The sequence below is a fragment of the Rhinatrema bivittatum genome, chromosome 9 (assembly GCF_901001135.1).
Source record: "Rhinatrema bivittatum chromosome 9, aRhiBiv1.1, whole genome shotgun sequence".
In the NCBI taxonomy this organism is placed as follows: domain Eukaryota; kingdom Metazoa; phylum Chordata; class Amphibia; order Gymnophiona; family Rhinatrematidae; genus Rhinatrema; species Rhinatrema bivittatum.
Genome location: NC_042623.1, coordinates 84,268,266 through 84,283,370, shown reverse-complemented (window position 1 = coordinate 84,283,370; position 15,105 = coordinate 84,268,266).

Here is a 15,105-nt window from a genome sequence, read left to right as displayed (position 1 = left end):
TTGTAGCACAGAAGGACTGGAGCTGCCTACCCCTGCACTAAACAGAAGGAAAAGGTTTATGAAGAGAAGTTGTTCTGAGAAATGTGGGTTTTTCCTGTTGCTGGGCCAACAGTTTCTTTTGCCTGCATTTGCTGGGCCTCAGACAGTGAAGACTATAGTATTACGTAGAGAGAAAAGGAGGGCACATCTAACCATAAGAACATAAGAAATTGCCATGCTGGGTCAGACCAAGGGTCCATCAAGCCCAGCATCCTGTTTCCAACAGAGGCCAAAACCAGGCCACAAGAACCTGGCAATTACCCAAATACTAAGAAGAACCCATGCTACTGATGCAATTAATAGCAGTGGCTATTCCCTAAGTATAATTGATTAATAGCCATTAATCAGTTAAACAGCAAAAAAGAAATATAAAAACTCTAAAAGAGGTTTGTGTTATTGTTTTGAATACCAGCTAAAGTGGAGCTAGTTGTGCATGTGTGTATGTCAAAGGAAGTTATTTTGTAATTCTAGACTACCAGTACTCATTAGAGATGTCCATTTGTTTTTAAATTACCTGAAAAAAATGTAACAGTATAGGCTGTTCTATTTTTCCTCTTTTCAAAATAAAACAAAAAAGTCATCAATTAAATTAATTTTTTTCCTTTTATTTTCTATTTTAGCATGTAATTTTGTAAATATCATGCAACATGAAATAATATCAAATGAAAAATATTAAAACAAAACAAAATAATGGAATCTTATTCCTACTCCCTCCCGCTTGAACTGAGATAGAATGAAATGATAAATATCAGTATGCACAGCCCTATAGTACTCATCAGAAAAACATTACAGTTCTTGATTTTCCAATATTTGTTGATGCTTTGTTTATCATGTCAGACTCTTGTCACATGAAGGACAATTTTCAAAAGCCATTTTTCTGGGTAAATACTGATTTATCTGGTCTAATGGTTATCTGAAAATTGCCTATTCTTTACCTGGCTAAGAGTATTAATAGGCATTCCTGAGGGTATGTTTAGATCAGTGAGGTCAATAAAGTACATAGATTTCATTTTCAACTCTGCATGAGTTATTTTGCATGTAAAATGTATCCACAGAAAAAGCAGGTGCAAATAATAATTGTCCCAATTTAGCCCATAATTTTTCACATTTAAAGATTAATTTTCAAAGGCTTACTCATGTAAAAAAGGCCATATACATGTGTGTGTAGTCCGATTGCATGTAATTCATATTTGAAAAAAGTGCCACATAAATGTATATATGTACATATGTGAGCAAAAGTACATGCGCAAAAAAACGCATCTTAGGAGTATATCAAGGTGGGGTTAGCACACATGTACGTAATGAGGTGTTTTAAAAGTCAAGTACATGTGAACATTATCCACCTTATGGGCCTGATTTTAGAAAGCATTTCCAAGCTTAAAATTTGGTTTTACACATGTATATGCACTTTACCTGTGTAAGTGGGCTTTAGAAAATTGCTATAATAAAAGTCATTGAATCGGCCAGAGGATTTATTTGTGTAAGTGTACTAAAATTGCCATAACCTCTCTGGGTGAGTGGACACAGAAGCAGGCCAAACTGGGACACTCCTGGGTCATATAGGGGAATCACTGGGACAAACAGGGTCATATGGGAGGGTGAGTGTAATTGGCATAGGCTGAGCCATACTGGATGCTAACTGGGATGTACTGGTTTAAACTGGAGGTTACTGGAACAGATTGGAGGGCAACTGGGACATACAGGCCTCTACAGGGGGGTGGGAGTGTGCATTATTGGGACTTACTGAGACCTAATGGAGGGTTTGAGTCAATGGAGGAGATTACCTTTTCAAAATGATTATAATTGCCTTATGGATAATTACGGCACAATGGCTGAGGAGGGTGAGTTAACAGAAGAGGAGGAGGTATGCCTTAAAGAGAGTCTACAGAACTAGGGCACAGTTTTTATAACTCTTTCAGGAGCAAGTTATCTGAAGGTTCAGGCTCAACTAGGAAATCATACTGTACCTATGCCAGTAGTTGGAGCAGGACCTGAAACCTAACACCCAAAGGAGCCACACCTTGCCAGTACATGTCATCGTCTCTACCACCCTGGAATTTTTGACTACTGGCACCTTCCAGACACCTCTAGATATCACAACTTGAACAAGCCAGTCTGCCAACTTCATCTGTATTGATCATTTCCTAGTAGCATTGCTCAGAAAATAACCCCCTATATTTATATTCTTCCCTCGGAGCAGACAGCACAAGAACAAGTCATGACTGATTTCTATCAAATAGAATGCTTCCCCTCTGTCTTGGAAGCTGCTGATTATAATCATATCCCTATAAGGGTACCAGAACGAGACAAGATCATCTATCGCAACAGCAAGGGCATCCACTTTCTCAATATGCAGGGCATATACCAAGGGCATCATCATGGACAACATGCCAAGGATTATGAGATCCACTCAAGATGCCTACATCCTCTCACAGCCAGAAATTCATGACTGCTTCCAGGAAGGCCACGTCACAGGGGCTTGGCTTCTAGGGAAGACTGCACGTATCACTACCACTACACACGAACTAACCTTTTCTTATTGTCTCCCTCATATCTAGGTGGACTGATAGCTTTGGCCAAAAAGGACTGCTCTAACCCTGCAAGTGAACTAATCCTCTGACCAGGCCAAGGGCATATCTAACTGTTCTTCTCTGCCTTCTCCACTACAGGTGATAGAGGATCTATATCAAATCACAAAAAAGAAATACAAATCTCCCTTTCCTTGGTCAAAGAACTTATTGGGGGAGTGGGAGAGGAAAAAGAAATCAAGAAGACCAAAAGAAACCTATAAACATAAACAGAACTAGCTATAATGTGAATGATCCTACAAATAAATAGATCAAAACCCTGAATCTAATTGGGAGCCAGAGAAGAATAAGTCTCCCCTATTCCTCCATAAAACCACTTCAAATGCTTCAGAACGCTGTAGCAAGGACCATCTCTAATGCCCGTAAATTTGACCATATCACTCCCATCCTTAAAAACCTGCACTGGCTTCCGATCCCCTCACGCATCCTCTATAAAACTCTTACCATTATTCACAAATCCATCTACACACACAATTCCAATGGCTTGAGGAGCCATTCCGCCTCACACTCTCTAGCCGCCCCACCAGAGCTGCCAATAAAGGTACCCTCCATGTGCCTTCCCTCAAGAAGGCATACCTTACCTCCACGAGGGACCAAGCCCTCTCCATCGCCGGGCCCACCCACTGGAACTCACTACCCATGAGTCTCAGGCTTGAGCTTTGTACCATTAAATTCAAAACTAACTTAAAGACCTAGCTCTTCAAACAGGCCTACCTCGAATAGATCCTCTGCACTCTTAACACATGCCACGCCAGCACTCACCTCAATACTTGGTATAAGTTACGTTACAATGTTTTCTTGTTCTTGTTCTTTTTGTTTTTCTTGTGATTTCAAGCAGCCTGTTGCTCTTGTTTGCCAGTTCTAAGCTTTATATCTCTGTTCCTATATAATCCCATCCTTGGTACCTGTTTAATGTAATTTCAATCTTCAGTTCTGCTGTAAACCGATATGATACAGCTACTAATATCGGTATAAAAAAGTGTCAAATAAATAAATAAATAAATAAATAACCAATCCCTTGGAGTCCAACAATAACTTCAATTGCTCAGGGACAAAGAAAATATAACAGCAATAACCTCTTGCCTAAAAGCAAGAAAACATTTCTTCCTCTACTGAGTAATTTTGGACAGATCAAGATAAAGCCTTATAAATTGAACTAAGAAACAATTATTCATATTTCTAAAATATAATCTCATAACACTCCTAAGATCCTGTTCTGTCACAAAGGAAACTAACAAGGTAGAACATTCAAAACTGTCAGGACCAGAGTTTTCCAAAAAAGGTCAACATATTTAGCATATTCTATTCATACAGGATGGAATAGTCTGGATTCTGCTTAACATTGGAACACACTCTAGTAGGCAAGAAATATATGAGGTTTAGGGGAGAAATAGCCTTGGCATCCATATGTAAAGCTTCCACAAAGTATTTCTTTAAAGTCATAAAAAGTAATTCACCTATGACTTTAGGAAAATTCAACATATGAAGACTTAAATATCTAGAATAATTTTCTAAGAATTCAAATGTCCAAGAGAGAGCACCTTGCGTTTTTATTGTAGTAGCATTAAGTGAATGATTGTTTTTAATCTCACTTTCCAGAAATTGTATTTTATTGTTATGCTCCAACAATTTCCCCTCATGTTTCACAACTGATGGTTCAAGTTTAGATTTCAAACAGACAATTTTGGTAACACAGGGGGTCATTTATCAAAATGCGCTAAGGCTTTTTTGCATGCGTTAAGAGCTTAGCACATGCGAAAAGCCCCGTTAACACATGCGGAAACGTGTTTACCTCATGCGATAGCACCATATCGTATGGTGCGATGCAAATATGGAAAATAGGAGGAGTTAGGGGTGGGGAGTGGGCTGGGTTTGCCTGACTGTGAATAGCTATTGTACAGACTTAATGCCAATTTTAACAACACCTTTTTGAATTGCGTTAGACTGTGTGATAGCTGCTGTGACTGGGCGTTAAGGTTGAGAGAACATTGCCCAAATCTCATCTTGGAGTGAGTTTCCTCACTCCGAGGGTCAGGAAATGTTCACAAGACATCACTGTTCTGTTCGTACATCTAACATTGAATGTCAAAGGGGCCCCTAAACCCCTACACTGATACCTAACCCTCACCTCGAGTTACTAGGTGGGCCTACCATAGGGATACAAATACCTATCTAGGGAGATAACATTATGGCTATTCTCTCTCTCTTTCTCTCTCCCTTCCCCCCAGGGGGAAATAGAAAGTCTGATAATGTTATCACAATTTGCACTAACTTAGCTCTTCACATAGGTAACTATTGAAATAACATGAATATTTGCATAAACCACACCCCTTTTGCTATCGCATGCGATACTTACCGCATTTTGATAAATCCAGGCCTAAGACATTTAAAGACTTCATGAAGCTGGTCAAAAGCTCCCAAAAATATTTCAGCATTACCATTACTGGTTTTGCTGGCATTTGATTGGACTCACCAGGAGACAAAAATTGTCCCATCTGCGGTAACCTCAATGATACATTTCTAAAATTAGTCTGTGTAATAATTCCATCATCTGAAGAGGGAAGAGAGAACCACTAAGCAGAAATTATTCTTTCAGAGACCACTGCCACCAGTGGAGAAGAAAGCTGTATAGACATCAAGACCTCCTTGGTTCCTTTCTGCGCTGTTACATTGGGGACATCATCCATACCAGCTTTGCAGTAGCCCTGTAGGGGAAATCACATCGCTCACTCTGCAGAGATTGATGATCAAGAGGGCTGAGCGGAACCTGGTTCCCTGTTGACTCAGATGCTCCTTCACTGGAGATCACAATGGGGATCTCCACCCTGCATTCTGCAGAAGAGCAGAAGGAGATGAAAGACTGCTGTCCAAGAAGGTGAGTGGATTCAGAGGGATAAACCCGAACCTTCCCCTTTTGATTAGGAAGTATATCAAGAGAAAATTGAAACATGAAAAACAAGGACAGCACAGCAGCACTCCATGTCCGCATAATGCCTCCATCTTGATCCTCCTCCCTTGCATGCAATTCTTTTAAAGTTATCTACCCTGTACACAAAGGGGTAGATTTAAAAAATTTGTGCAATCGCGTACTTTTGTTCGCGCACCAGGCGCGAACAAAAGTACGCTGGATTTTATAAGATACGTGCGTAGCCACGCGTATCTTATAAAATCTGGGGTTGGCGCGCTCAAGGGGGTGCACATTTGTGCAACCTGCGCGTGCCGAGCCCAGCGCGCGCTGCCTGTTCCCTCCGAGGCCGTGCCGATTTCGGAGCGGCCTCGGAGGGAACTTTCCTTCGCCCTCCCCCCACCTTCCCCTCCCTTCCTCCTACCTAACCCACCCCGCCCCGGCCCTATCTAAACCCCCCCCCCCCCTACCTTTGCCGCGTGCATGTTATAAAATACAGGCTCAGTGCGCAGAAGGAGGTGCAACATGTGCACCTTGAGCGCGCCGCACCCGAGGGGAGCCCCGATGGCTTTCCCCGTTCAAGGAGCGGCCTTGGAGGGAACTTTTTGCCAGCCCCCCCCCCCACCTTCCCCTCCCTTCCCCTATCTAAACCCACCCCCATTCCTAACTAAATCCCCCACTATCTTTGCTCCAAAAGTTACGCCTGCCCAAGGCAGGCGTAACTTGCGCACGCCGGCATGCTGCCAGCATGCCATACCCAGACAGAGGCCGCTGTGCCGGAGCACTCGACCCTGCCCCCGGACCACCCCTGGACCGCCGCCATGCCCGGCCATGCCCCCGAGCTGCCCCGAACTGCTGTCACAGCCCCGGACCTCCCCTTTTTCGAAGCCCTGGGACATACGCGCGTCCCGGGGCTTGCGTGTGCCGCCGAGCCTAACCCTTTGAAAATCTACCCCTAAATAAATTAACCCAGGTCAGACATTACTACTCATCACTGCCGTGCACTTAGACAGCAGAAGCAAATTAAAATGTGTAAGCCTGCATAAAAATTCTACTTTTTAAGTGACTTTTAAAAATATTAAATTCTTTAATCAAGAAAAGTACTTTGACATCTCATTCCAAAGTGATGGAGATGAGCATGAAAAAGCTTTCTTGCAAGTCTGCATCAGTTTCATAAGGTGTGGCTTCAGAGAGGGGCGGAAGGTGAGGGCCCTCCTAGACAAGGAACTTTTCCCCTCAGCTGCCCTCCAGTTTGTATGGGCTACTTTAGTTGTAGAGAAAGATACTTGGCACTTGTCCACCTTGAAATACACTATTCCCCCCACCCATACAAAAATGTATTGAGCCACTGCTGATTTCAAAGATGAGGTAGCAAGGATCATATCATCTGCTGATCTAAGTGATTGTCTGAAACAGAAACAGATGGTGTTTCAGACAATTTAGATCCTCACTGTGTAAAATGTTAAAAACTAAAATTAAAAACTTGTACTTTATATGATAACAGATGGGTAACCAGTGAATTAGATTCATCACTGGATGAATACTGTTTGCATGTTTAACCCCTGAGCTAATGTCCCATCTTAGTATCCCAAAGACCACACTCCATGTTTTAGGATTAAACTGTTTAACTTTCTTTCTTAGAGTTTTTTTCTAGACCGACATTCGTTGGGTACAATACATCAGTTTTCATGTAACATAAAAGCAGTGTATGAGCTTTACAATAAACAGTTCTCGAAATGTAATAACATAATAATGGTTGCATATATAATGTGTAGTGGCCTATATAAATAAAGTAGTAAAGGGTTTAGGTATCACAAGATACATTTGAATAATCAGCTATTTACATTGCAAAGAGTAATATAGTTTAGGTTTCTGGATGTTAAGCCTCTCTCAAGTCCAAGATTTCTTGTTGGAGATGGGGTGGTGGTGGTGGTGGTGGGGGGGGGGGGGGGGGGGCAGATGATCAGCTACAAGGCCCTGATCATTGTTCCATTCATTTTTTAAGCATTAAATTATATTGTATGCAGTAGTAATAAGCACATAGGAAACAATTAATGGTTTCCAATTAGACTTTTACTGATTAATTATGAAACTTTGATGAAAATATCCAATTACATGTCATGTTTGCTACAGTATCTGATTTTATACTTTCAATTAATTTATTAAGTTTATGTTGTTAATTGATTCTCTTTTTCCTGATCCTTTTCAATTAATGGTGCAGTTTTAAAGCTTCCTCTCATCTGGTGGATAAGGTAGTGATTCCCAGTTTAGCTATCAAAAAGAAAAGTCCCAAATCTCATACCTTTAATCCAGTTGATCAGAACAGATGTTCTTACTCCTTCTCTTTTCTCCTTCCCTATTGGTACCTCCACACTCCTTTCTTGAATATAGTCATGTTTAGCACCGGAAGGGTGATCTTTCTACAGTACACTTATCCTACCAGGAATGAATGAAGATTCATTCTTCTTCAGGACTTCCAATAATCCACTTGATCTCTCTCAGTGAGAGACTCCAACTCCTTCATGATGGGGACACTAAGTTCCTGGATTCTGAAGCACTCACATAGTAAAAATAAAGTTAGCTTAAAAATGCAACCCGCAATGTGAATAAGGAAGGGTAGGTGAACACTTCCTTCATTCCAACTCAAAAGGACTAAACATGATTTCTCTCAAAATGGGAAAAAGGCACCCTTTACTCTCGTCCATACCCAGGTTTCATCCCTAGCAGCCCAAGAGTCATTTTCCTATGGACAATAACAAAAACAGGAGCAGGCATAGAGACATCCTGCCTCCTGAAAGGACTAAGTAAAAATTGGCACCCTAAAATGGTGGCTCTGGCTCTGGGTTGTATGTGCTAGGGACTCCACAACTGCAGTCTCTCACATGAGGGAACAGAAACACAACACATTATTACTTATCCCTTACTAAAAATGGGACACTCTTTTTAGTAGAGGACCAGTAGGGTTCTCTACACAAAGGGAAGTCCTGTCTTACCAATCTTTTAGATTTGTTAGAAGGTGTAGATAAAGATGAGTCAGTTGATATTGTACATTTGGATTTTAGGAAGGTATTTGACAAAGTCCATCATGAAAGACTCCTCAGGAAATTAGAAGTCATGGGATAGGAGGCTATGTCCTAGTGTGGATTGATAATTGGTTAAAATACAGAAAAAAAAAAACAAAAAACTGTAGGACTAAATGGTCAGTTTTCCAAACTGAGAAAAATTATTAGTAGAGTACCACAGGGATCGGTACTGGGACCTATGCTCTTTAACATATTCATAAATGATCTGAGAAAGGAAACAACAGGTGAGGTAATCAGATTTGCCGATGACATTAAATTAATCAAAGTTGTTAAAACAGCAGTGGATTGTGAGGAACTGCAATAATCCTTATGAGACCTGGAGAGAGGCAGATGAAAGCAGATGAATTTAAATGTGAAAAAGTACAAAACAATGCACATAGCAAAAATAATTCCAAGAAGAAGTGTACAATGCTGTCCTAAGATTTCTACTTCACATTCTGTGGCTGATCAGCTACTTCAGTGTGGATCAGAATAAACTTAAGTAGTAAAGGCTTTAAATACTAAATCATAACACCTTTGTGCGCACAAATGAAACGTTTCCAAAATAGGGTGTGGTTTGGGCATGGTCTGGGTGGTTCCAGGAATTTACCATGAAATTTGCATGTAAATACTTATGCACACTGGTGCACAGTGGGGTTCCTTGCCGTGTAACTTTACTTCTGCTTTGGATGATGTGTAAGTTGTAAAACCAAAAAAATCTAGGCAGGGGAGAAAGGAGGCTTTTAAACTAGGGGGATTTGGAAGGCCTATCCCTTAACTGGGTGAACTGAAAATGAACTGGGAAAATGGCAATTGACATCGGCATGCACAGCCTTTAAAAACAAAACAAAACACTTATGCGGTAGAAGTGGCATTGCGTGCGCAGGCACAAAACAACTTAAAATTGCATTCATATGTGCGTATGGATAGATTATTTTATAACATGCTTGTATATATGCGTTAGGTTATTAAATGACTGTGTCCCTGGGCATGGGCAATGAATGCGCTCAAATATGCATGCAATATAAGTGGTTGTGTGCCTGTGCATGCAAATGCCATTTCAACCGCGTAAGTGGGGGGTGTTAAAAGCCATGCACGCCGGTTTAAACGTTACTGTCCCTGTTGATTAACTGCTTAGCCAGATAAATATTTATCTGACTAAGAGACTGTCACTGAATGTTGCCAAATATCGAAATAGCACTACTTAGCCAGATAGGTCTGAACTTATCCAGCTAAGTAGCGCTGAATATCAACCTCTAAAAGGTTAAGGTTTAGCATATGACTTTACAAAGTCAAAGTTTAAGTGAAACTTTACATACGATGTCCTTAGAAATATGCAGAAAATTGATTATTTAATATGGTCAGTACCAGGTTCAGAATTTGTAAGGGTCAAATAACATGAATCCCCCAAGCACCGAGCTGAAACTCCTAAGCCTAGTGAAAAAGTGTGAGGTGAAGATTAAGATATATATCTTAAGGGTTATAACCATGGGATCGATGGTCTGTTTAATCTGTATCTCTGCTGGTTGAAGAGCCAAGTCTTCAATTTGTAATGAAAATGTTGCGGTTCTGGCCACGAGCACCGCGGCCAGGCCCTTACCTCCGGGCTCCCGGACCCACTCCCACTTCCAGAGGCCTGGTTTGCGGCCTGTTTGGCGGCGTCCCCACTGGGGCTGCGCCGCTGCGAGCTCTCCCATGGACGCCCTGCTCCTAGGTGCGCGCGCGTGCCACTTGGGCACTTTTCTAGGCCGTTTTCCGCCAGTGCTGACTCCACCCAAATCCTGACATCAGACGCCGCGGCCTTGATAAGCCGGCCGCGGCCATCCAGTCTTTGCCTTGCAACGGGTTAGTCTCCTGGTTCCCTGTTGCGTTGTGCCCCGGAGCGATTCGCCCTGTTTCGTCACTCCGTTCCTGCTACAGTACCTGCTTGGTTCCTGCCTGCCTGCTACAGTACCTGCTTGGTTCCTGCTTGCCTGCTACAGTTCCTGCCTGGTTCCAGAACCCGAACCCAGTTACAGTATTGCTACTGTCCTAGTCTGGTTCCTGTTACCTGTTTAGATCCACTACCCGCCTAAGTCCCAGCAGCCGGGCCCCAACGGGCTCCTCCCGGAGGGCCTTCGGCTTCCAAGGGTGAAGCCACCTAAGTCCCAGCGGTTGGGCTCCTACGGGCTCCTCCCGGGGGAGTCCCAGCTTCCAGGGTGAAGAGCATCTACGTCCTGCCTGAACATCTGCCTCCCGGCCTGCTATTCATTAGAGACATTGACCATCTTTCCCAGTCTCCAGCAGGTCGGCCCAATGGTCCACTAAACAGAGACTTCCATAACAGAAAAGCCATAAAATCATTAATGATTCATAAGTGGGGGGAGGGAGATCACAATTCAGGTGCTTCCCCCGTAAAAGTTCCAGATCTTGTTTTGCACAGCCAGAGGTGTCTTGAGGGGTGACATGATCACATGTTGTTGTTTAGGATTGAACACAGGTTTCAGCAAGGGTGATACCCCTTCACCTTCTTTGTCATATAGTAGATCCAATGTCCATCATTGCTTTGAATATAAGAGATAGGTTTTTGAAGTTAATTTGTAGACAGAGAGGTAGCTAATGGAAATAGATTAATAGCAGGGCGGCTCATTCCCAGTTTCTTTTTTCAGTGATGGTGCTGGCAACAGCATTTTGAAGTGCCTGCACTTTGGTAATTGTCTTTGAGGTAGGCTCAGGCATTGTGCAAAGAAGATCCTTAAGGGATGGGAGAACCCTTTTCCAGGCAGCCTACTTTCCATCCAGTGGAGGACAGGCGACCTTGGGAAAAAATTAAGGGAACCACAGATAACAGATCATTTTGAATTTGAATTATTGATTTAAATATGGACGTGACAAGGAGGGAAATGTAATTGGTGCCAGATCATTTCCTCTGATTAACCTAAATAGTTAACCTTTATTTTTTTGCAACATCACTCTTGTGTCCAACCTGTTTCTTGACACTAGGAAGTTATAGAGACTCGACTGTGAGCTCACACGCATAAAAAGAAAGACTAATACTATGCCTTGAGCCTTGGAGGTATGTCCTTCCCACCATCCCCTCACCCCCCTACACCTTTTGGAGAATCTAAGCTAGGGTGTGAGTACAACTGTGCATGGACTAAGACTTGATACTTAGTGTGTTCCTATCTTCATAGCTACAGCAAGAAAAATAGTTACACTCCACTCCCATTGGAGTATAATGAAAGGCTTTTTAGGGCTACTAAGGCCCAACAGTATTTTTTACCCACATATCCCGTGGAATTGACATTCAAGCTATTATTAAGACTGATTTACTGGATTCCAGGCAATCTATGGCAGTGCCAGCCTTGCTGCTTAAGGCTGCAGATGACAAGCAGTTCTTGCATTAAAAAAAAAGAGGATTATGGAATGGAATCAGATCTCTACATTATTTCCAGATTCTTCTGGTATTCTTGCTCTCAGAAAGCTCTAGCAGCAACTTTCTATACGACTCTCCTAGAAAAGTTTCTCGATTTCACACAGGGATCCTAGTACACCCCTTTACTGAATGGAACACTTACAGAGTCATCTCCATTTCCCTGCTTTAAGGTAATGAGTTTATTTAGCCATAAGGCAAAGAGGCATTATATAAGCATGCTGGCCACTAGGTGTCACTGTTTCATGATGACTGGATCTCCAATCTCCAAAGATTTTGTTTGATCAGCAAACTTCCTCAACCAATAAAATCAAATAACCATGCAATCAGAGAAATTGCCTTTTGGTTTATTTTGCAAGGATGTGTGTTAATCTTGGCCTGGTTTCAAAGAAGTAATTGAAGTTTTCATGAAACCATTCATTTCAGATTTTTTTTTTTTTTTTGGCTAGCATTATGATATGACATCCTGAAACATTAGTTATACTGTCAGTAGGTGGATTTCACAATAGTTTCATCTCTTGTGAAAACAACATGCCCCGAAATGACAAAGTAAGTGGCTCTCTGCTGAGAAACTGGAGAGTAGGATACACATGTTTTCAGAATGAGCAAGCTGTTATTAAGTGATAACAACATGGCTGTCTGCCCTTCACTTTTGAAATGAGGACTCAATTTGCCATAGTTAAAAGGACTGTGAAATATCCCTACCATTTACAGACCGAGTTCCCAGATATTTAAATTATCAACTTCTTTTCTCAATCAACATTTAATCCATTAGAAAATAATGAGAAATTGTGGCCATTATGACTAAGGAGTCAAAGACTTGTAAAGTGAGTATGAAAGTTTCAGGTAAAGAAGAAGCATAGTATCTAACTAACATCAGTTAACAAGGGAAAATACTTATGAGCAAAGTAAAAAAAACACTATCACAAACAATGGAGAAATGACTTACCTGATAATTTCGTTTTCCTTAGTGTAGACAGATGGACTCAGGACCAATGGGTATAGTGTAGGGATGTGAATCGTGTGATTGATCGTCTTAACGATCGATTTTGGCTGAGGGGGGGGGGGGGAATCTGATTGTCTTAGTTTTTTAGGTTAAAACAATCGTTTTATCGGGGGAGGGGGGAGGGCGGGAAAACCGGCACACCAAAACAACCCTCAAACCCACCCCGACCCTTTAAAATAAATCCTCCACCCTCCCGAACCCCCCCAAAATGTTTTAAATTACCTGGAGTCCAGTGGGGGGGTCCCGGCGCGATCTCCCGCTCTCTGGCCACGGCTAGGTTAAGAGAAATGGTGCCGGTGGCCCTTTGCCCTTATCATATGACAGGGCAAAGGTAGCGCCGGCGCCATTTTGGTTCCTGTGACCCGACGTCACAAGTGCAGATCGCTCCCGGACCCCCGCTGGACCCCCAGGGACTTTTGGCCAGCTTGGGGGGGCCTCCTGACCCCCACAAGACTTGCCAAAAGTCCAGCGGGGGTCCGGGAGCGACCTTCTGTCCTCGGGCCGTATTGCCAATATTCAAAATGGCGCCGGCGCTACCTTTGCCCTCACTATGTCGATATAGTGAGGGCAAAGGTAGCGCCGGCGCCATTTTGAATATTGGCAATACGGCCCGAGGGCAGAAGGTCGCTCCCGGACCCCCGATGGACTTTTGGCAAGTCTTGTGGGGGTCAGGAGGCCCCCCCAAGCTGGCCAAAAGTCCCTGGGGGTCCAGCGGGGGTCCGGGAGCGATCTCCTGCACTCGTGACGTCAGGTCACAGGAACCAAAATGGCGCCAGCACTACCTTTGCCCTGTCATATGGTAAGAGAAAAGGGCCACCGGCGGCATTTCTCTTAACGCAGCCGTGGCCCGAGAGTGGGAGATCGCGCCGGGACCCCCCCCACTGGACCCCAGGTAATTTAAAACATTTTGGGGGGGGGTTCGGGAGGGTGGGGGATTTCTTTTAAAGGGTCGGGGTGGGTTTTAGGGTTGTTTTGGTGTGCCGGTTTTCCCGCCCTCCCCCCTCCCCCGATTTACAATTTTTGACGATAAATCGGGGGAATTGTTATTGTATCGCGGCTCTAACGATGTTTGACAATTTCAAATATATCTGACGATTGTTTTAAATCGTCAAAAAACGATTCACATCCCTAGTATAGTGTACTCCTGATAGCAGTTGGAGATGGATCAGATTTCAATCTGACGTCCGCCCTAGTACATATAGCCCTGCAGGAAGTGCAGCTCTTCAGTATTCTCCTCGAAAAACATTGTGGATATGTATGACTGAATAATTTGAATAATTTGATTAACTTACTTGGATTAACTTGGATAACTTGGATTTGATTAACTTACTTGGATTAACTTGGATAAAAAAGGATTGGATAAGTTCTTGGAGGAGAAGTCCATTACCTGCTATTAAGTTCACTTATAGAATAGCCACTGCCATTAGCAATAGTAACATGGAATAGACTTAGTTTTTGGGTACTTGCCAGGTTCTTATGGCCTGGATTGGCCACTGTTGGAAACAGGATGCTGGGCTTGATGGACCCTTGGTCTGACCCAGTATGGCATTTTCTTATGATCTTATGTTCTTAACTTTATAACTTGGCTAACTTAATTAATATGAACCGGTTGAATTGGTTATAGCTGGAGACCGCCAATGCCCTCAATGGAGAAACGTCGACACCCGGTAGGATGGGTGTCCTAGCTGAAGGAAAGCATAGCTTACCCGTGAATCACCCGAGAATTCCATGAGTAACGGCAGCCGTGGGTGGGATGCTGAGTCCATCTGTTTACACTAAAGAAAATGAAATTATCAGGTAAGTAATATCTCCATTTCCTAGCGTGTAACAGATGGACTCAGGACCAATGGGATGTATAAAAGCTACTCCTGAATTGGGTGGGAGGCTGTCCATGACCCACTTAGTACTGCCCTTGCAAATGGTTTGTCCTTCCGAACCTGAACATCCAGGTGGTAAAACCTGGAGAAGGTGTGGATGGAGGACCATGTCGCTGCCCTGCAGATCTTGGTTTCCGCCCAGGACACTGCCTGGGCTCTAGTAGAATGGGCCTTGACTTGTAAAGGTGTTGGCTTGCCTGCTTCTACGTAGGCCGT